Source organism: Crocodylus siamensis, chromosome 8 (genome assembly GCF_052110815.1).
Source record: "Crocodylus siamensis isolate JL-2025a chromosome 8, ASM5211081v1, whole genome shotgun sequence".
NCBI classification, from domain to species: Eukaryota; Metazoa; Chordata; order Crocodylia; family Crocodylidae; genus Crocodylus; species Crocodylus siamensis.
Window position 1 is genome coordinate 29469138 of NC_143402.1, and position 22750 is coordinate 29491887.

Sequence of the window (22750 nt, forward strand, 5' to 3'; positions counted from 1 at the left end):
CAAGGCCTTGATCTGCTGGTTGTGCCCAGATTTCTGCATGTGGTCTGACGTTCCCTTGTAAATGTGGGTGTGGAAGTGCCCACCCCATGTAAACTGTGTGAGGACTTCACTCTTGCCCACAGCACAATGAGCTCTGCAGTCTCCTTCTGGAACCAGTTACAGCCCCAGGAGGTGGTGTGTGGCATCAGGGAGGACACCAGCATGGCTCTCTTGATGGCTCACTGGGCCTCCACATGGCAGTTCTAGTACTGCTGGGCCTAGGCAGCTGCCTGTAATGCCCAGTGCAGGACATAGCGCAGGACTGGCAGGTGCGTGGTGAGGCTGTTCCAGGCAGCAGCTGAAGGGTCCAGGCAGGCTGCTGAGGGTCTCCTGCAGTCAGCTGCCACAGAACCTAGTGGTCAAAAGCTGGATGCAGGTGTCCCTGGGTGCTGCCAGTCTGGGAAGGTGCCTGCAGCACCCTGTGGAGATGGATGGCATGGCCCTGGCAGCTGTGTGTCAGGGAGCAGTGCTGGGGTGTGGGCAGGCTACTGCGGCTGCCCTACAGCCTGTACTAGGGGATGTGGTGGCCAGAAATGGCCACAGGCTGCTAGCACATGCCCTTGGGCCCTGGCATCCCTGAAGGCTCTTAAGGGCCTGGGGCTGATGCAGGCATAGGGCTGGCCCAGCCCTGGGGCAGGAGAGGCTCCCAGCCCCAGGGCTCTGGGGCTAGCCTGGTGCTGGCCTGTAGTGGCGGGGCTGACTGAGAGCAAATTTACTCCTGGTCAACATCTATATGTGCACTACTGCACAGTAACTATGTGCAAGAAAATTTGCTACTTGCATTTGCTGGTACCAAATTTACTTGAGAGTAGAGCCAATTTCTGCACAGTAGGCATCTGCACATGTAGACCTGGATGTTTTCTGCACAGTAATTTGCTTTACTGTGCAGTAAAGCATCTCATGTAGATGTGCCCAGTGGGTGCATCTACATGTCCAAATAATCCAGGAGCAATTTATTCTAAAGTACTCTGAGTTAATTCTCGTGGGCACTTATCTATATGTTCAGGGATGCAGGAACAGATTTGTTGCTCATAGCAGAAAACTGCTCCTGCTGCCTGTGGCCCTGCACCAAGCCCCTTCAGGAGTAAGGGGGAGCTTTAGGCTCAGCCCTGAGTGATATCCCAGGGGCTGGCAGGAAGCATGGGGCCAGAGAACAATTGTCTCCTAGCAGGGGATGGGACATTGCTCCCTGCCACCAAGAACAACCTTCTGCTGGGGTGGACTCCACCACTGGAGTCTGAATGAGAACAATGTCCCCCTGCCCTGGCAGCAGAGAGCTCCCAATCTCCATCCATGACTGTGGGAGTGGGTCTGGGAAATCCTTATCCCCCAACCCAAGCTCCACAGTTATGGGGCCTGGGCTGGGCGATTCTTCTCTCCCAACTCCAGCTCCATGACTGTAGTGCTGGTGCTGGGAGAGAAGGATCTCTCAGCACCAGACCTGGAATTGCAGAGTTGGCAGTAGGAGAGAAGAATCTACCAGTGCTGGCCCTGCAACACAGAGGTAGCACCGGGAGATAAGGATTTCCAAGCCAGGGCCCCATCACTCAGGGCTGGGAGAAAATAATCTCCTAGCCCCTACTCCCCAGGTGTGAAGTGGGGGCTGGGAGCTCCCTGCTTCTGGGGGACATAGTACCTTCCCAGGCTTTAGTGGTGGACACCGACCCAGCAGCAAGCAACTCCTGGGGGCAGGGAGCAATCTCCTGCCCCCTGCTTCCCAGCTGACTGGGAGCACATTGGCTCCCAGTCAGCCATCTACATGTGCCCTACTGTGCAGTAAGTAATTGAGAGTAAATTTTCTACTTGCATTTGAAGATAACAAATTTACTCACAATTAGAGCAAATTACTGCCCAGTAAACATCTGCACTTGTAGATGGTGTTGCTTACTTTGCAGTAATTAGCTCTAACCTCGAGTAAATCATCTCTTGCAGTTGCACCCAGTGTTTCCACTTTTATCAGCAACAATATTAAATTAAATGATGTTCAGTAGACACCAAAATAATTATCTGCAGTACTGTGTCTCAGATATTTTCCAATCCACCTACCTGAGGCTATTTTAATATACAAGTTATTGTTTATTACTAAAAGTGGATCAAAACCAGGACCTTGGGTGGAATTTTTTTTACTCATTTAATATACATGTAAAGAGTTCTTATGAATTCAGTGACTCTAAAATCAAGGTAGATCTAAATGAATATTCAGTTTCCTAGTTCTAAATACATATCTATTGTATTTTTTCTATTTCTTATCCAAAATTAAAAGGGATAGATTTTATATGTCCAAAGTTATATAGATGTTACATAGCTGATATCTGATGCATAAGGCCAGAATTCAATCACTATTAAAGATATCTCTGGATATTTCTGCATATCTTAACCTGAGGAGAATGATTTGTAAGATTTCAGAAGAGTAAAATCCAAACTACAGCCTTATCCCCAACCTGAAATCCAAACTCTTGCCTAAATACAAGGCTCTGAAAAGCACTTCTTTAATCCATATCTAATGTTTATACACAAAGTGAACATCTACATATCATTTTATAGCTTAGAATTTGGTATAAATGTCAAGCACGTATGTAACAAATTTGAAATATCACATGTTGCTGAAACTGCCTGCTAACAAAATAGTAGAAATATTTAGAGAAGTTCTGTTGCCACACATCAGTCTTTTAAAATTCAGATTTAGAGGATGTGAATACCACTGACAATTTAATGCATACATTTTAAAATGGTCTATGGACTAGGGCAGGAATGACATTTACTGAACTGTACTTTAATCAACCTTGTGACAGTAAGACACATATCTGCTTAAGAATAAGAAACATAACCAAACACTTCAAAGCACCTGTTCTTTCTTCCTTCTAAAGTAATCCCAGTTTAACTAAATAGACCCTACAAATAAGAACCTGGTTTCCATATCTAGGTTAAAAAGGATCTCATAAATACTATTTAATAACCAAAAAGATATACCTACAGTTGCAATCATCCTGCACCAAAATGACTAAATGAATATTAAAAAAACCTAAAAAAATGAAAAAGGGGGGGAGGGGAATCCAAAATTAAAGCCCATTTATTTATAAAATGTAATTAAAATAGTGAACCAGGAGTCAAATTATCTGGTTCTTGATGACTTGGTATATTACTTAGCATCTGATGAACCATTCTGGTGCTTATAAAAACTTAAGGTTCTCTAAATGAATTAAGTCTCTATGGCAAGGTACAGACATTACACTTTTACTGGTATAGGTGATTGGCAACTGGTCTATACCCATAACAACAGAAGTAACATAAACTAGTTTCAAAATGGTGGAATGTGATTTAAGATTTTCTTCCCCACCACACCAAAGAGTGAATATGTGGTCTGTTCACTACTCTGCTTACAGAAAACTATTTACATTAGATCCATTCTGCCTCCAGCTTTTGTACTTAACCTTCTGTGCCATGCTGGCCTGCCTTCTACATAATGTAGGTAATTAATCTGGTTTCTCTGTCCTATATTTTCCCAATAAGAAAAGTAATTTCACAACATGCTTATATATATTTAGAACTGTGGTTTGGCTTTACTGTTACAGTTAAAACAGAATAAGCTTGGCTAAACACGAGTAGATCCCAGATTGTATTACATTTTTGGTTTGCTATATCAAATACAGCAAAATGAACATTATCGTTTTCAGTTTCCCTCTCCATTCATGATTAAAAATTGATAAAATATGAATGGCCCCAACAAGTATCAAAGAAAAGTCATCATTGTTATTCAGTATATAAATTATGATTTCACTGGTATTTTGGGAGACTTTCCATAGGGATAACAAATTTCCTTAAAAAACTATGGGATGGTAGCAGCCACCAGAAATCTCTTACTCTCAGATATATTGATATTTATATTTTGAAGGAGGAATTCCTGTCAAGTTTAGTAGCTCTGTCTTATTTTCTACTTGTATCCCAAAACATAGCAGTGTAATTATACTTGTTATATTTGAATGAAAACACATGGTTAAAGAAAAAGATCTGTGAAGGATTTTTTTTTATTTGTACAAAAAGAGCTAAACAGGAAAAAGCAATAATTTAAATCACTTGCATAAACAGTTATTTGACAGGAGGTCAGGCAGATAATTCAGATAATGTAGCTCTTGGTGTATAATAGAGACAGATGCCTCTTTTAAATTAAAAATAATCAGTAAATATAATAATTATTAACTACTTATAATTAGGAAACTTCCTTCAAATAATGTGCAATTTTCATTCATCAGTATTATGGGTTTGCTCCCATTTTCATGTGACTTCATCTTGAGAGGGGAAAAACCATTTCTTTTAAAATTGCTGATTGGTCACTCTAAATGTGACTTCTTTAGAGAATAAAAGGGGGAGTCTTTTTTTCCCCCAACCCAAAGCAACCATGAAACTGAAGATACTAGCTTCCCTGATCAGACCACATTAAAACAAGTACAATAAATGTCCACCATAAGGCCACCTAATATTAACCAATGAACTCAATCATTATTTCAAGATTGATCACTATTGGAACACCTTAGTTCTTCCAATGCCAGAAGTCTCATTAACCACTAACAATCTCACTTTTCAGATTATACTATAGGCAAGAGCATAATAACTAGAACTGGACCAAGGTGTATATGTTTATCCCTTTATCAGCTGGTGTTAATATTTAAGTCTTAACCTGCAAGTGATGCTTATCTGCTGACTTCCAAATTGCTTATACAGTTAGGAAGGTGATTATATATTTGTCGCTTAACATGTCAGAAAGCACAATTTACAACAAAGTTGTGACAGAATACAGACTACTAAACTTAAGTTATTCATTTAACTGTCCAAGTAAAACCTGACTGAACTACTAACAAGTGCAGAATCTATTTACAAATGAAAAAACAAAAACAATGAGCTGTCAAATACAAGAAATCTCAAGTGACACAACATTCAGAAAAATAAATAGATTAACAAGAAGGCAGACAAATAACCCTATGCAGAAACATGAAATCTGGAGCTGTTCTGAAAAATCAGTAGACTTTTAGTTCGCAATATAAATGGCAAACTGCTGGGAAAACAGGTGGTAAAGAAGAAGAGTCATAGAACCAGGAAAATAACCAAGGTAGGGAAGGATCGTAGTAGGATTACCCTTGTCAAAACCATATCACAATATTATTTTAACTTGCCCTTAAAAACTTTCAGTAACTGAGATTCCACAGTTTCTCTAAATAAACTGTTTTAGAGTTTAACCATTCTCATAGTTTAAAATACTTTCTAATCTCAACTTAAATATCTCTTGTTGTAATTATTTCTTTATTCTACTTCCTTTGGACATAGAGAACAATTTTTCACCTCTTTTAAACCCTATTTCTATTTGAAACCTGTTATCAAATTCTCCCTCGGTGTTTTATTCTCTAAACTAAATAATCCCAATTTGCCCATGTCTATTGTTCCATCCTATCAGTCATTTTTCTTCAACAATATTTCAGTCATTCAACTTGTGGTCTGCTATTACACACAGGGCAATTTCTGCAATAGTGGAGCCTAACCAGTCATTCCCTATTTTGAATTTTTATAGCAGTGTGTTTCCTCCCAACTGCATACTTAGCACTTGTCTTTACTGAATGTTGTCCTAGTTATTTCATACTGTTTTTTTCCAATTTATCAAGGTCACTTCAAATCCTTTGGCCTCTGAAGTGTCTTCTATCCCAAGGTAGATGTTATACACAAATTTACAAAGTCCAAACTAAATTTCAACTGTCATATAATTAATATATTAGACAGTACTGGACCTCGAAAAGGATTTACTAAGGGAATTCTACTTGATAACTCCTCCCAGTGTGACACTGAGACATTGGTGGTTACACTTTGAGCATATTTAGAGTATATTTCATTATTGTACTTGTCATAAGAAACAAGGTTAAAATAGTCATGACAAACCATATGCACACCACTCCACATGCCCTCTAAGCCTGTTATTCTGTCATGCAACAAAATCAGATTGGTTAGACTTGCTCTTGACTAAGTCATGCTGGCAGCTGCTTTCACCATGCAATCCTTATTCTTATAAATCAATTATTTGATGATAGTCTTAAGTATCTTTTCATATATGTAAAATTAGACTGGCAGACTGTAATTCTCTGCATCCTTTTTTCACTGTTTTAAAAGATGGGTACTGTATTTGTTCTTTTCTGGTCCTAGAACAACATGGGACCCCTGTGAGTTCTCATAGATGGCTTTGAAATTACCTGAATTGCCAATGCCTGGAGTGCTCTAAGATGTATTTCATTAGGTTTTTCTGATTTGAAAACATCCAGTTAATCTATGCAGTCTCTATTTTGTTCTTTCCCTATTCTAGGCTTATTAGACTACTATCAGTATGATGGTATAATTGCCTGAATAGCAGAGGCCAAACATCTAAATGAATGCCTGAGTTGAGTGGAACCAATCAAGGTCCCTTCCTTTAAATTGGCCCAGGCCTCTCTACCATATGCCTGGCAACCTATGCTTTAAAATGTAACTTACCATACTGTGGAAATCAATGTTATTCTGCCTCAAAATGGCAGGTATGTGTCTGAGGAAAGAAAATAGCTCTCCCTAGTCCACATCACTATGCAGCAACCTTTCAAGCTCTTTGCTAATGGAAAATTTTGCCTGATTTATATATCTGTAAAAGTGCATGTAGAATATGTCAAATTAAGCCATGTGTGTCACTAATTAAAGGCACTACAACTTGAGTTGGCCTTAAGGGCAAAAATATGTTCGTTTTGAAGGAAGCACTTATAAATACACTGGGAAAACTTCAGAGTAGTTATTATAGCCTTCAGGATTCCAGCCTAAAAATAATGGAGACAGGCTGCTATTCCTATAGTAATGATAACCTAAGTATTGTTTATTTTTATTTTTACTCAGTTATTATGTTGATGCCTGGAAGAGACATTAAAATTAAAGGTCTGATAGCATTTCCATTATAAATCCCTGCATTTGTTTATGTTGGTTTGATTTCCTTCAAGTAAATTCGAGTGTTTGAAAATTTCCATTAATCCACAGAACAGTCAGAGCTGCCTATTAGTTTTGCTTGCCCCTATGAAATTCAAAGGCAGGCTAAAGTAATGGAGTTGTTTGTGTACACAGGCTCTTCAATTTTTTGAATGATTGGGGTGGGAGGGTGGGAGAATTAAACTGTTTGCAATTAAAACATTATGTCTGTTGAGGAGGTCCTGGGAATTAGTATTCTTCTTTTGGTGAAAGACTGTCAGGAACCCAGACCAGTTCTAGTACGCAATAGTATATAGGAAACCAGGTAAACTCTCAGAGTAAAGCTTTGAACCTTTCATGAACATAATCTGGGAAGAACCATTGAGTTGCAAAGACTCAATGTAGGAACATATTATTTTCAAGAAAAAAGAATTCAGCTAGCATATGGTTCATTTTAAAGTTTAATAACTCTTTGATAAAGCTCATTTTTGTGATTATTTTACATTTCTAATTTAAATACCTTTAATAAAACAGGGCACATTATCACAGAGGGAAACATAGGTAAGTTTATGAAGTTCATGCTATGTCTCCCTCTGAGCATTTCAAAGTTATGCCATTTCAGGCTAGAGTTAACTCTGAACCATGCTACATAGCTCATGTTAGGTTTACTTCAGTCTGCTCAAAAAAATTGCAGTCCTCTAACATCCCAGGATGTACCACTTCCAGCTGCCTCCCCAAGAGCTCAGGTGTCCTGATTCCTGGCCTTGACCCTGCCTGCCAGCCTTCTAGTGGAAACTCAGAGTTCTGCAGGCAAGAAACAGCATTCATCTTTAACATAAAACTGCTCACAATAGCTAGTACAGACACTCAAAAACCCTGAGGCAGAACTGATCTAAGTTACATTGTTTTCTGTTATGAGTATAGACCACTTTGCAATTATTTATACCAGTAAAAGTGTAATGTCTGTACCTGGCTAATATGTTCTGACTAGATGAGTACTGATACATTGGTCCCATACTGGATCGGCAAAGATATAAGGAAAACTGACAGTATTGGCAATCAGGTTTTTTTTGACTGATGTAACCAATAATGTAGCCAATAAAAGCCCCGTACATGTGTGCAGCTGCAATGCAGCACGCAGGTGGCCAGGATTGCAACTCAATGAGGCAACTTGTCTGGATGGTAAGTCTGTTGAGGGGGGTGGGGTGGTGGGGGGCGACTGAGGCCTCCACAGTGAGGGAGGGAGTGGGGCTGGGGCTAAGACTAGGGCTAGGGCAAGGGCAGGTGCTGCACAGCCGGGATGGAGTGTGGTACAGAGCTGTGAACAGATTTCCTGGGGGATATGGGAAGGGGAAGGACAGCTCCTGCCTCTACATGCACCCTGGGAGCATGTGCCCCTGAATGTGCACATGGGGTGAGGGTGGGATGCCACTGTGGGCTGGGGCCAGGGACAGTGCCAGGCTCTTCCCAATGGGGGCTCTGGGCCAGGCTGTACTTGGAGTGGGTAGTAGCTGTGCTGGGAGTGGGGATGGTGGTGCTACAGCAAATTTTGGGGTGGCTGCAGTGCCCCCATAACCTCTCTGCCAGTGTTGCCACCACCTGCCCCAAGCAAAGCCCTGGCCCAGCCCCCTGCCAGGAAGAGCTTGGCACTGTCCCAGTCCCAGCCCACAGCAGCCCCAGCCTGCAGCCTACCCTCATGCTGTGCAAATCCAGGGTGCACATGTCCCCCATGCCCTCCCAGGGTGCACATAGTGGCAGGAGCCACAACCCCATGAGCCCCCCCAGATGAGCTGATTGCAGCTCCATTCAGCACTCCACCCTGACTGTGCAGCACTTGCCCTTGCCCCAGCCTCACTGCCTCCCTCACCATGGGGGCCTCAATATGCCTCTCCCGTGCCTCTTCCTTCCCCCCACCCATTCCCCCACAACAGACTTACCAGCCAGACATGCAGCATATTGGGAATTGGATTGGTATTGACCGATATGGCTCATTAAAAATCAGCCATCAGTATCAGCCCCAAAAAATCCCTATTGGTGAACCCCTAGTTATAACTTTATCACCACTAAATATCCCACAGATTTAGTGCAGTCTTAGTGTAACGTATAACTTATCTGAACATATGACCAAATAAGTCTGAAGAAAACTCACAATCCAAATAACAAAAATGCCATACAATATACCACAAAAAGAGAGGAGATAGAATGATACCTCTAATCCATGTAGCATTTTAGTTATTCATGGACCCGTCTTACATTATGGTGATTTTTGTAAACACATTTTTTAAAATCCCATATTTATTCTTCCTTTGTGCTATTATTAGAAGAGAAAAGAAAGGCTATTTCAGTGATTTAGCTGAGTATTTTCTACTTTAACACTTGCATATCACAATTACTTTTAAGTCTGGTTTGTATGCCTGCATTCATATTAAACAAAGGAAGGGTTAAATTACCTGTTATGTCCCACTAGCCCCACTTTAGGAGTTATCTGAATGTAACTGGGCCAACCTATAATCAGTCTTATTAAAATCTTTACACAGCATTTTTCGCCCATATATCTCAAAACAATGTATAAATAAAGTATTTCCTCTATCCCACGGATGGTGAAATTTCAGTAGACAATTAGACACAATACTTACTAATAATATATCTTAATTTTATCTGTGTTCCTCAAACATGAGTTTATGCACAATATTTCAATTGATTTTAAACTAGGTAGAAGATTTGAAGTGTCTGTGTTATTCCTTTGTTAAGATAATTCAGCACAAAGACAAGACAGATACCACCTTTTTTCTGATACCTTAAAGGACCCATTTTAGGACCAGATATCTTAAAGGACCAGATAACTTAAAGGACCCATTTTAAAGTAAATGTTAACGAAAACTACTTAATGCATTCATTCTGTGGTGAAAGAGTATGTGCAGTAAATTTGGTGAGATTATGTATTTTTTAATATAAAACAAAGATTTATTTTTTGTTGTAAAACAGAAGTCAGACTTAACTACAGATTCAATATCAGTGTTTCCACAATGAACAGAGTATGGGACTTAGCATCTATCACATACAGTAGTAAGGAAAAGAAATGTTTTAACCCGTAACACAGGTACCAAAAGCAGAAATGAAAACTCTAACCGTGATTAATTGTGGTGATTTTCCATTAGCCAAATCAGAACATAGTAGCCAAGTGAGAACTTCTCTTAAAAACTAAATTCCTAGCTATAGCCACCAGTTAAAAATAGCACTAGGACATAAGCCAGTAAACTGGAAATCAGGATTAGAGCTATTTCTGACTAGCTGTGGTCAGGAGACCTGAATTTTAATCTTGTTTCTGCCAGTGATCTGCTATGAGATATGAGGAGCTCATTTTCTGTGTCTCTTTTTTTAATTCCTCTATTCCTCTGCCTGTAAATTAAGCAGTAGATTTTTCAGAGTAGGAAATATGATGCCTGGCAAAATGAGTATTTAGTTTCAGGGGTGGGGAAGTGCTTTTAGGCATTAATGTTACACATATAATAATAAAAAATCAATAAAATAATAATACATGTTGAATCTATCCTTCAACAGTAATTTGCTTCCTTTAGCAATAGTTTTCATTAAAAATATACCAAGATAGCTCAATCTACTCAAGTTTTTAGATCCTGATTCAGCAAACCACCAAGGCCCTTCATGCTTAACATTAAACAATTGTTTCAGTCCCATGATTTATTAAGAACAATCTTGAAGTTAAACATAACCATAAATGATTTACTGAAGAGGAATAGAATAAGGCTGATTAAAGATACACATGTGCCTAAATTAAGGTCATTTTATCCTACATTTTCATATAATGTGTGGGAATTGGCATTATTTTGCCTCAGTGATTTCTTTACTTGTGTGTATCCACATGTTTATAAAACATCATGCAACTAATAATATGTCCTAGGAAGTCATCAAAATGGCTTCTTTGTCACATTTCCACTGATCTTTACTTATTCATTTTAGATTTTCTACCCCAATTTTAAAATAAATCACTTCAGCGGTATACAATTGGCACCTAATAGGAAATTTTCCATAATGAACTTTTACTCACTTTGGACAATTGCCTTGTTTACATATGATCTCCTTTAAATCCTCAGTGTAATATTACCGTAGGCTCCTTGGTTTTACAGTCTCCTCATATTTAATCTGTACGTTCTTTAAATGCAAAGCATGTTAAGTTTAGTGTTCAAACTGCAACAGTAGTAAACTGAGCCCTCATTTATGTGTGCATGTGGGTGAATTGGATGCCTCACAAAGGATGTAAACAGATGCCTTGGCTTTAATGATATTTCTAATCATCTCACTTATGCCCCAAGGATATTTTCTTATGCTTTATACTCTTGTCATGATCTCCCTTCATCACTCCAAAGTGCTATTTTAATCTGTTTTTAACATATATTGGAACTTTTTCCAGCATTACTGCTTTATCATTTTCTTTCCCTTAAATGTCATAGATTTCACAGGCATTAGGGCTGGAAGAGACCTCAGAATATCACTGAGTCCACCCCCTGCCCCAGGGGCATGAACTCAGCAGGGATCATAGGATCCCAGCAAGATAAACTTCCAAATTTCTATTGAAAGTGTTCAAAGTAGGTGCCTGAACCACTTCCGGCTGCAGCCTATTCCAGAATTTGGGGGGTTGGACAGCAAAGAAGTTCTTCCTTATGTCCAGCCTGAAATGGTCATGAAGGAGTTTGTGACCATTTGACCTTGTCATCCCCTGGGATTCTCTGGTGAACAGATGTTCCCCTAGATCCTAGTAAGCACCCTTGATAAACTTATAAGTAGCCACCAGATCACCCCTGAGCCTGAGCTCTTCCAGGGTGAAGAGTCCCATAGTTCTCAGCTTCTCATCACAAGGTCTGTTTTCCTGACCTCTGATCATGTGCATGGCTCTGCTCTGGACCCTCTCAAGCTTCTCCACATCCTTTTTGAATTGTGGAGCCTAAAACGACACAGTGCTCCAGCTGCGGCCTCACCAAGGCTGAGTACAATGGGAGAATGACATCCTGGGATTTGCTTGAGAAGCATCAATGGATGCAAGCCAGCATTTTGCTCACTTTACTATCTGTAGCATCATACTGAAGGCTAATGTTCATGTTGTGGTCAATCATGACCCCAAGTCCTTTTCGTCCATAGTGCTAGCCAGCATAGCACTGCTGAGCCTATAAGCATGCTGTAGGTTTTTCTTCCCAAGGTGGAACACCCTGCATTTTTTTATGTTAAAACCCATCAGGTTCTCATCTACCCATTTCCTGAGCCTGTCAATGTCAGCCTGATTCACCCTCCTGTCCTCAGGTGTGGACACTTTACCCCAAAGTTTGGTGTCATTGGTGAACTTGGCCAGTCCACTTCTGATACCAATGTCCACATCATTAATGAAGATGTTGAACAATATAGGTCCACATTGGCCTTCTTCCAGTCTTTGGACACTTCAAGAGAGTGCCAGGAGTTCTCAAAGATCCATTCTGGGCTACTGTGCTTGCCAGCTCCTTGAGTACCCTGGGGTGTAAACTGTCAGGGCCGGCTGACTTGAAGGTGTCCAGTTTCATAGTTTCAGTTTCATACTTAGTAGAGTCAGAAGAGACCTGAGCAGGTCATCAAGTTTGACTCCCTGCCATGGCAGGAAAGAGTACTGAGGTCAAATGACCCCAGCAAGGTGTACATGTAGCCTCCTCTTAAAGACTCCCAGGGTAGGAGCCAGCACCACTTCGCTTGGAAGTTGGTTCCAGATCCTAGACGCCCTGACAGTGAAGTAGCGCCTCCTGATGTCTAGTCTGAATCTACCTTCTGCCAACTTGTGTCCTGCAGTCTCTCACTGTAGGTTCTGCCTTGCTGCCCCCTGATCAAGTGAGTGGCCCTCCTCTGGATCCTCTCCATGCTGTCCACATCCCTCTTGAAGTACGGTGTCCAGAACTGGAAGCAGTACTCCAGCTGCAGCCTGACCAGTGTCACATAGAGGGGGAGAATCACCTCCTTGGACCTGCTTGAGATGCATCTGTAGATGCATAACAAGGCGCGGTTGACCTTCCTGACTGCATCCACACACTGCTGGCCTATGTTCATCTTGGCATCAATGATGACTCCAAGATCCTTTTCCGCCTCTGTGCTGGTGAGAGGGGAGTTCCCCAGCCTGTAAGTATGGTGCTGGTTCTTCCTCCCCAGGTACACCACCTTACACTTGTCAATGTTGAATCCCATCCTATTCTCATCCGCCCACCCCTGTAACCTGTTTAGGTCCGATTGTAGCCTATTCCTTCCTTCTAACGTGCCCACATCCCCCCACATCTTAGTGTCATCAGCAAATTTGAACAGGGTGCTTTTTACCCCCTTGTCCAAGTCACTGATGAAGATGTTGAACAGTGCAGGCCCGACGACTGAGCCCTGCGGAACCCCACTGCCCACATCCCTCCAGGTCGAAAATGACCCATCCACTAGCACTCTCTGGGTGCGGCCCTCCAGCCAGTTGGTGACCCATTTTACTGTGTAGGTGTTGACACCACAGTCCCCCAATTTCTTAATGAGAAAGGGGTGAGAGACAGTGTTGAAGGCCTTCTGAAAGTCCAGAAAGACTATGTCCACTGCTACCCATGCATCTAAGGTTTTGGTGACCTGGTCGTAGAAGGCCACCGAGTTGGTCTGACAGGACCTGCCTCTAATGAACCCGTGTTGGTTGCTCCTAAGCATAATCTCCCCTTGTGGCCCCTCATGAATAATTCTCTCAAAAAGCTTACCTAGGGTTCGAGGTAAAACTAACTGACCTATAATTCCCCGGGTCCTCCTTCCTATCTTTTTGGAGGATGGGAACCATATTGGCCTTCTTCCAGTTATCTGGCATCCCACCAGAGCACCACAAGTGCTCGTAAAGCCATGCCAGGTGTCCCACAATGACCCCAGCTAATTTCCTCAGCACTATGGGGTGGAGATCATCCAGTTCAGGTGATTTAAATACATCCAGTGCCTCCAGAAGTTCCCTGAATATATCCTGTCTTACCCTTGGCCTAGGTACGCCTCCCCTGGGGCTTGAGGGGGCTCAGAGGGTGGGCTGATCCAATCCCTGCTCAGTAAAATGGAGGCAAAGAAGTCATTAAATAGGTTAGCTTTGTCATCTGGTGTGATGGATCAGATTTTCTAGTGTCTCTTGCAGGGGATCCACGTTACCCGGAACCTTCTTTTCGCCCCCTATGTATTTAAAAAAGGACTTCTTGCTAGCCCCAGTTTCATCTCCACCTTGGCCTTCCTGACTGCCCTCCTGCATCTCTGAGCAACTGCAGTATAGTCGTCCCTGGTGATGGCCACTCCTTTTCATTTGGTTTGTGCCTCCCTTTTAGCTAGGAGACATTCCTGGATGATTTTGGTGAGCCACGGGGGCTTTTGTGCCTTCCTGCCCCCTTTGATCCATGTTGGGATTACTTCCCTTTGGGCTTGGAGGATCATCTCCTTAAGGAGTGACCACTCTCCTTGGACTTCTGGCTTCCCTCCCCTCTGGGACCTCAGTGTTTCCCTGACTATTCTCCTTAGCTCATTGAAGTCCACCCTGCAGAAATCTAGAGCTGCTGCCTTGCTGTAGGCCTTTGCCACCTCACACTGGATGGTGAATTCCAGCAGGTGATGATCACTGTCACCCAGGTGGTCAAGCACCCACAGTCCCCTCACCCATGGCCAGCACCAGGTCCAACAGGGCATCTCCCCTGATGGGGCTGTGCACCTCCTGAGTTAAATGGAGGTCCTGCATTTTGGCTAGGAACCTACATATGCAGTCAGACCTGGCTGACTGCTCTTCCCAGCAGATGTCTGGAAAGTTCAGGTCACCCATGATGACCACATCCTTTGACCTAACTACCTCCGTGAGCTGACTTAAGAATTCCTGGTCTAGCTCTTCCCCTTGGTTGTGTGGTCTGTAGTAGACCCCCGCTGTTAAATCTCTTTCCCCTCAACTGCCTTGTATTCTAATCCAGAGCACTTCCATGTGCCCCTCCTCTGACTCTGTGCTACCTTGTGAGGATGTGTATTCCTCTTTAATGTAGAGTGCCACACCCCCACCTTTTCTCCCTGTCCTACCCCTTCTGTACAGCCTATAGCCCTTGATATTCACCACCCAGTCATGCATTGGGTCCCACCACATTTCAGTGAGCCCCACTATGTCTGGGTTGTTGTCACCTAGTAGGAGGGTAAGTTCCTCCTGCTTGTTTCCCACATTACAAGCATTTGTGTAGCAGCATTTGAGGCCTCCTGTGGATGTGTGCACTGGCCCCCTAATCACAGCATTGCCCTGGCCCTTGTTGCAGTCTCTCAAGGTGTTCCTTCACAAGATCAACGTTGATGGAAGGTAAGGAATCACCCTTACCCAGGTGCTTCCATCCTGTAATAGGGAGGGGCTCCTCTTGGGACTATAAAAAACTGAAGCAAAGTACCCATTTAGCAAGTTTGCTTTTGCTGGGGCATTGGTTGTCAGTTGTCCCATCTGGTTTAGTAGAGGTACAATGTTGCCCTTGCTTTTCCTCCAGCTCCCCACTTATCTAAAAAAGGATTTTTATTGTCCTTGATACCTGTAGCTAGGTGGAGTTCAGATGCAGCCGTGGCTTTTCTGGTTCACTCCCTGCAGGTCCGGACCAGTGCAGAATATCCTCCTTGGAGGTGAATCCAGTCCTCTATCCTTTGTAGATTTTTCTTTTTAGATGTTGGAGGTCAACTTGTTCCCTGCAGAGGCAAGGGGGCTGCTCTGCCCTTTTGCTGCCTTTCCTCCAAGATGGAATAGACTTGGCTTGTGCATCCAGATTCACTCCCTTGAAGAGCAACCACTCATCCTGCACTCCCTTCCCCTTTGGGTTGTGTTAAAGTCAATGTTACTCAAATCAAGGACTTCTGTATTGCTAACTGACTTGCCAGATTTATGGCAGACGGTGAAGGTGATCAGCTCATGGTCACTGTCACCCAGCTTCCCTTCAATCATTAGGTCACTGATTAGGTCATCCTTCATAGCCAGTACCAGGTCAAGCAGTACTTTACCTCGCATCAGCCCATCAACTTCTGGCATCAGATAGAGCTCATCCATGCATGAGAAAAAGTTTTGCAGCCATTCAGATTTGACCAAGCACTCTTCCCATGAGATGCGAGGGTACCTGAAGTCTCCCATGACAACCATGCACCAGGAACATGCAGCTTCAATTAATTCCCTGGTGAACTCATGGTCAAGCTCTTGATCCTGGGTAGGAGGTCTGTAATAAACTCCCACCATTGTGACCCCTGTGCCATGTTCCCAACAGAATTTAACCCAGAAGGTCTCCAGTAATCCACCCTGGGCACCTATGTCAGCTTGCAGAGATGTGTAGCTTTCCTTGACATAGAGAGTTACACTCCCACACATTTGTCCACTCATTCTCTCCTCTACAGGTTATAGCTATCTCTACATGTGGTCCAGTCATAGGTGGAGTCCCATCAGGTCATTATCCCAATGATGTCATAATTAGTTATGTTAAGGAGGAGGACAAGATCCTCCTGTTTATTCCCCAAGCTCCTGGCATTCATGTACAGGCAGGCAAGTGTCCCTTTAGGAGCCCTTGCCTTGCCCACAGCTCATTCCAGGGCTGGGGCGGGGGTGGGCTCCTTTAAGTGCCTTGACGTTCTGGCTTTACAAGGATTGCTCAGCAGGCCAGCAGTGGTGGCAGTCTCCCCATTCCCCAGTGAGCTTAGTTTAAAGCCCAGGGGAGCAGGTCAGCCAGTCTGTCTGAGAACAGCCCCCTTCCCAGTGGAGAGAACCATAGAATCATAGAATCAATGAGTCACAAGGGACCTAGACAGATCATCTAGTCTTACCCCCTGCCATGGGCAGGAAGGAGCACTGGGGGTGGCAGGGGTCATAAGACCCCAGCCAGGTGCCTATACAGTCTTCTCTTGAAGATTTCCAGGGAAGGTGAGAGCACCACCTCTCTGGGAAGCCTATTCCAGGCTCTGGCCACCCTTACCGTAAAAGAGTTCTTCCTAATATCTAACCTAAACCTATCCTCCCTCAGCTTGTGGCCATTGTTCCTGGTGACTCCAAGGGGGGCCCTGGTGAACAGACTTTCCCCAAGTCCCTGCTGGTGGCCCCTGATAAAATTGTAGGCAGCCACAAGATCCCCCCTCAGTCTCTTCTTGCGGAGACTGAAGAGATTCAGGTCCCTTAGCCTTTCATAGGGCTGGCCACGGAGGCCCTCAACCATACGAGTGGCCCTCCTTTGGACCCTCTCCAGGTTCTCCACGTCCTTCTTGAAGTGCGGTGCCCAGAACTGGACACAGTACTCCAGCTGTGGCCTGACCAGTGCCACATAGAGGGGGAGCAAGACTTCTCTGGACCTGTTACTGATGCCCCTGTTGATGTATGACAGGGTGCAGTTGGCTCTGCCTATTGCTTCGTCACATTGGTGACTCATATTCATCCTGGAGTCAATCCTGACTCCTAGATCCCTCTCTGCCTCTGTGCTGGTCAGCCCCTAACCTACAACCATAATGCTGGTTCCCTCTCCCCAGGTGCAGCACCCTGCACTTCTCCTTGTTGAACCTCATCCTGTTCAGATCCGCCCACTTCTCTAACCTATCCAGGTCAGCTTGGATGCAGTCCCTGCCTGCCAGTGTATTCACTTTACCCCAGAGCTTGGTGTTATCAGCGAACTTGAACAGGGTGCACTCCACACCCTCGTCCAGGACACTAATGAAGAAGTTGAACAGTACCGGCCCAAGGACCAAGCTCTGGGAGACTCCACTGCCTACACCCTCCCAAGTAGACATCGAGCTGTTCACCACCACCCTCTGGGACCCATGTGACTGTGCATTCGTCAATGCCTCAGTCCATAGTTTCATAGTTTCATAGTAGCTAGAGTCGGAAGGGACCTAGGTAGATCATCTAGTCCGACCCCCTGCCTTGGCAGGAAAGAGCACCGGGGTCAGATGACCCCGGCAAGGTGCTCATCTAACTTCCTTTTAAAAATCCCCAGGCTAGGAGCCTGCACCACTTCCCCTGGAAGCTGGTTCCAGGCCCTAGCCGCCCTGACTGTGAAGTAGCGCCTCCTAATATCTAATCTAAACTTACCCTCCGCCAGCTTGTGACCGTTATTCCTGGTCACTCCTGGCAGCGCACGGGGGAACAGGGACTCCCCCAATACCTGCTGATCCCCCCTGACCAGTTTGTAGCAGGCCACAAGGTCCCCCCTTAACCTTCTCTTGTGGAGGCTAAACAGGTTCAGGTCCCGTAGCCTCTCTTCATAAGGCCTGCCCTGCTGACCCCTGATCATACGAGTGGCCCTCCTCTGAACTCTTTCCATATTGTCCACGTCCCTCTTGAAGTGTGGCGCCCAGAACTGGACGCAGTACTCCAGCTGCGGCCTGACCAGTGCCGCATAGAGGGGGAGGATCACCTCCCTGGACCTGCTCGAGATGCATCTGTGGATGCATGACAGGGTACGGTTGGCCTTCTTGACTGCCTCCCCACACTGCCGGCCCATGTTCATCGTGGAGTCAATGACGACTCCAAGATCCTTTTCCGTCTCCGTGCTGGCAAGAGGGGAGTTCCCCAACCTGTAAGTGTGGTGCCGGTTCTTCCTCCCCATGTGCAACACCTTGCACTTATCAGTGTTAAACCCCATCCTATTCTCATCCGCCCACCGTTGCAAACTGTCAAGGTCAGCTTGTAGCCTATTGCACCCTTCTAGTGCACCCACATGCCCCCACATCTTAGTGTCATCAGCAAACTTGAACAGGGTGCTTTCTACCCCCTCATCCAAGTCACTGATGAAGATGTTGAACAGTGCGGGCCCGAGAACCGAGCCCTGCGGAACCCCACTGCCCACGTCCTTCCAGGTCGAGAAGAACCCATCCACTACCACCCTCTGGGTGCGGCCCTCCAACCAGTTGGCGACCCATTTGACCGTGTGGGCATCGACACCACAGTCTCCCAGCTTTTTGATGAGGACAGGGTGAGAGACAGTGTCGAAAGCCTTCCGGAAGTCCTGAAAGACTACATCCACAGCAACCCCTGCGTCTAATGATTTGGTGACCTGATCGTAAAAGGCCACCAGGTTGGTCTGACAAGACCTGCCACTGATGAACCCATGTTGGTTGCCCCTGAGCATGCATTCCCCCACAAGGCCCTCCTGGATGTGTGCCAGGATAATTTTTTCAAAGAGCTTACCCGGGATTGAGGTAAGACTAACTGGCCTGTAATTTCCCCGGTCCTCTTTTTTTCCCTTTTTGAAGATAGGGACCACATTGGCCCTCTTCCAGTCCTCCGGCACCTCACCAGAGCACCACGAGTGCTCATAGAGCCGCGCCAGGGGTCCCGCAATGACCTCGGCCAGTTCCTGTAGAACCCTAGGGTGAAGATCGTCCGGACCAGCGGACTTGAACACGTCCAGCCTCTCCAGAAGTACCCTAACTAACTCCTCGCTAACCCCTGGCCCAGGCGTGTCTCTCCCGGGGCCCGAGGGGGGCCCAGCAGGGAGGTGGCAGAACTGGTCCCTACTTAGGAAGACAGAGGCAAAGAAATCGTTAAATATGTTAGCTTTGTCATCTGGCGTAATGACTAAGTTGCCCATCGTGTCCTGCAGGGGCCCCACATTACCTGGGACCCTCTTTTTACCCCCGATGTATTTGAAGAAGGACTTCTTATTGTCCTTAATCCGGGAAGCTAGTCCTATCTCCATCTCTGCCTTGGCCCTCCTGACTGCCCCCCTACATCCTCGGGCGACTGTAACATAGTCCTTCTTGGTGATGACCCCATCTCTCCATTGGGTGTATGCCTCCCTTTTAGCAAGGAGACATTCCCGGATGCTCTTAGTGAGCCATGGGGGTTTATGTGCCCTCCTGCTCCCTTTGACCCTTGTTGGGATTACCTCCCTTTGGGCATGGAGGATCGTCTCCTTAAGGAGCAACCACTCCCCTTCGACATCTGATTCCCTTCCCCTCTGGGTCCTCAGCGCTTCCCCAACGATCCTCCTTAGCTTGTTGAAGTCAGCCCTCCTAAAGTCTAGGGCTGTTGCCTTGCTGCAGCCCTTTGCTACCTTATGCTGGATGGTGAATTCCAGCAAGCGATGATCACTGTCTCCCAGGTGGCCCATCACCCGCAGCCCCCTCACCAGGTCATCACCCATGGCCAGCACCAGGTCCAACATGGCGTCTCCCCTGGTGGGACTGTGCACCTCCTGGGTTAGATGGCGGTCCTGCACTCTGGCTAAGAACCGACGTGAGTGATCAGACTTGGCTGACTGCTCCTCCCAGCAGATGTCTGGGAAGTTCAGGTCCCCCATGATGACCACATCCTTAGCCCTCACTGCCTCTGTGAGCTGACCTAAGAATTCCTGGTCGAGCTCTTCTCCCTGGTTCGGAGGTCTATAGTAGACTCCCACCGTTAAGTCTCTCTCCCCTGGACTGCCTTTTACTCTAACCCAGAGCACCTCAGAGTGCCCCCCCTCTGCCCCCTTGCTAATTAACGAGGAAGTATATTCCTCCTTGATGTAGAGTGCTACTCCTCCACCTTTCCTTCCTATCCTGTCCCTCCTGTATAGCCTATAGCCCTTGACACTCACCGCCCAGTCATGCGATGAGTCCCACCACGTTTCTGTGATCCCTACTATGTCAGTCCCTCAGCTTGCCCATCAGAATTGGGTGGGACACTGTGTCAAAGACCTTCTGGAAGGCCAAGAAGATGAGATCGACTTCCTCCTTCCCATCTAAGCTATTTGTTACCTGGTCATAGAAAGAGACCAGCTTAGTCAGGCAGGATTGGCCTTGCACGAACCCATGCTGGTTACCCCTCAACATCACTTCCCCTGCAGGGCTCTCACAAATGTGGCCCTTGATAATTTTTTCAAAGACCTTCCCCAGGTTAGAAGTGAGGCTGACTGGCGTGTAGTTGCCAGGCTCTTCCTTCCTCCCCTTCTTGAAAATAGGAACCACATTGGCCCTTTTCCAGTCCTCAGGGACTTGGCCTGAGCACCAGGAGTCCTTGAACAGCTGTGCCAATGGATCTGTAATGACACCAGCCAATTCCCTCAGCACCCACGGATGAAGGTCATCAGGGCCTGCTGACTTGGACACATCTAAGCCCTCCAGGTAGTCCTTAACTAGGTCAACTAACAGTTGGGGGACTCGCATCCTTCCCGGGCCTCTCTACGCTATCACCCAAGAGCACCCCATTGGCAGCGGACAGGAACAAGGAGGCAAAGAACTTGTTGAAGAGTTCTGCCTTCTCTTGTGTGTCCGTCACCAACTGGCCTGCCTTGCCCTGCCTCCTAGGGGTCCAGTGGTGCCTCGAGAGTTCTTCTTGCTACCTATATACTTGAAAAAAGACTTTTTGTTATCCTTAATCCCAGAAGCTAATCTAAGCTCCAGTGCTGCTTTAGCCTTCCTCACCAAATCCCTACAAGCTCAGGTCAGGGAAGTATACTCCTCCTTTGTCCCTGCCCCCTGCTTCCACTGCCAGTATGCTTTTTTCTTTGCCTTCAGACCAGCCTGGATATCCATGCTCAGCCATGAGGGTTTCTTGGACCCTTTTCCCACCTTCCTGTGCAGAGGAATTGCATCCTGCTGCACCCCAAGAATAGGCTCCTTGAGGAAGGACCACCTTTCCTGGACCCCCATACTAGCTACCCCATGGGCTCCGAGCACTTCCCTGACTATTGCCCTGAGCACATTGAAGTTGGCTTTCCTAAAGTCAAGCATTTGCACTGTGCTAGTTACCCTCCCCACCTTTCTCTGAATAGCAAACTGGATCATTTCATGATCACTGTCTCTTAGCCTTCCTTGTACTAGCACCTCCCCCACCAGGTCTTCCCCAGAGGCTAACACCAGATCCAGTATGGTGTTTTCCCTAGTGGGGATGAGTACCTCCTGCATGAGGTCCTGGATGCACGTCAGGAACCTTCATGAGTGCCTAGACCTGGCCGACTGCTCCTCCCAGTTGATGTCAGGGTAATTCATATCCCCCATGACCACAACATCCTTTGCACACATGGCCTCCCCCAGCTGCCTGGAGAATTCCTGATCAAGCTCTTCCTCCTGATGTGATGGCCTGTAGAAAACCCCAACCACCAGATCCCTTTCCTCCCGCCCTCCTTGAAGTTTGACCCACAGGGTCTCAGTTAAGCCTTCCTCTGGTCCCATTTGGAAGGTAAACCTGGTATATTGTTCCCTAACATAGAGCGCAACCCCCTACACACCTTTTTTCCTCTTCCTATCTCTTCTAAATAACCTATAGCCCTCTATGTCTACTGCCCAGTCAAAAGTTTCATCCCACCATGGCCAATGAGGTCTATTTTACTACTTGCAAGCAGGAAAACAAGCTCCTCCTGCTTGTCCCCCATGCTTCTTGCATTAGTGAAAAGACACCTTAATCCCCCCGTGGGAGCCCTGGCACCCCCCTCTTCCTGAGAGACAACTGTTCCCTTGGTATATACCTGAGCTTTTACCTGGGCAGGTCCTACACCTGGTTGAGTTGTCTCTTGCTCCTGTGCATCCCCATCCCCTCATGAACTTAGTTTAAAGCCTGCCAGAAAATAAACTCTTACCTTTGGGGGAGAGATGGACACCATCATGCCCCATGACACCCTCTGCTCTGAAGTGTGGGTTGTGGTCCAGGAAGCCAAATGTGGCGTGATGACACCAACTCCAGAGGTGCCAGTTCACCTCACGGATGCAGGTGCTCTGCCACTGACGGCCTCCACCAACTGGGAGGAGGGATGAAAAGACCACCTGGGAGATGAAG

The 22750-nt window shown here is 45.6% G+C and overlaps 1 pseudogene; it reads right to left on the reverse strand.

Moving 5' to 3' along the window:
• Positions 1-257: 257 nt before the first annotated feature.
• Positions 258-22750, reverse strand: part of LOC149858252 (uncharacterized) — a 34704-nt pseudogene continuing 12211 nt past the window's right edge.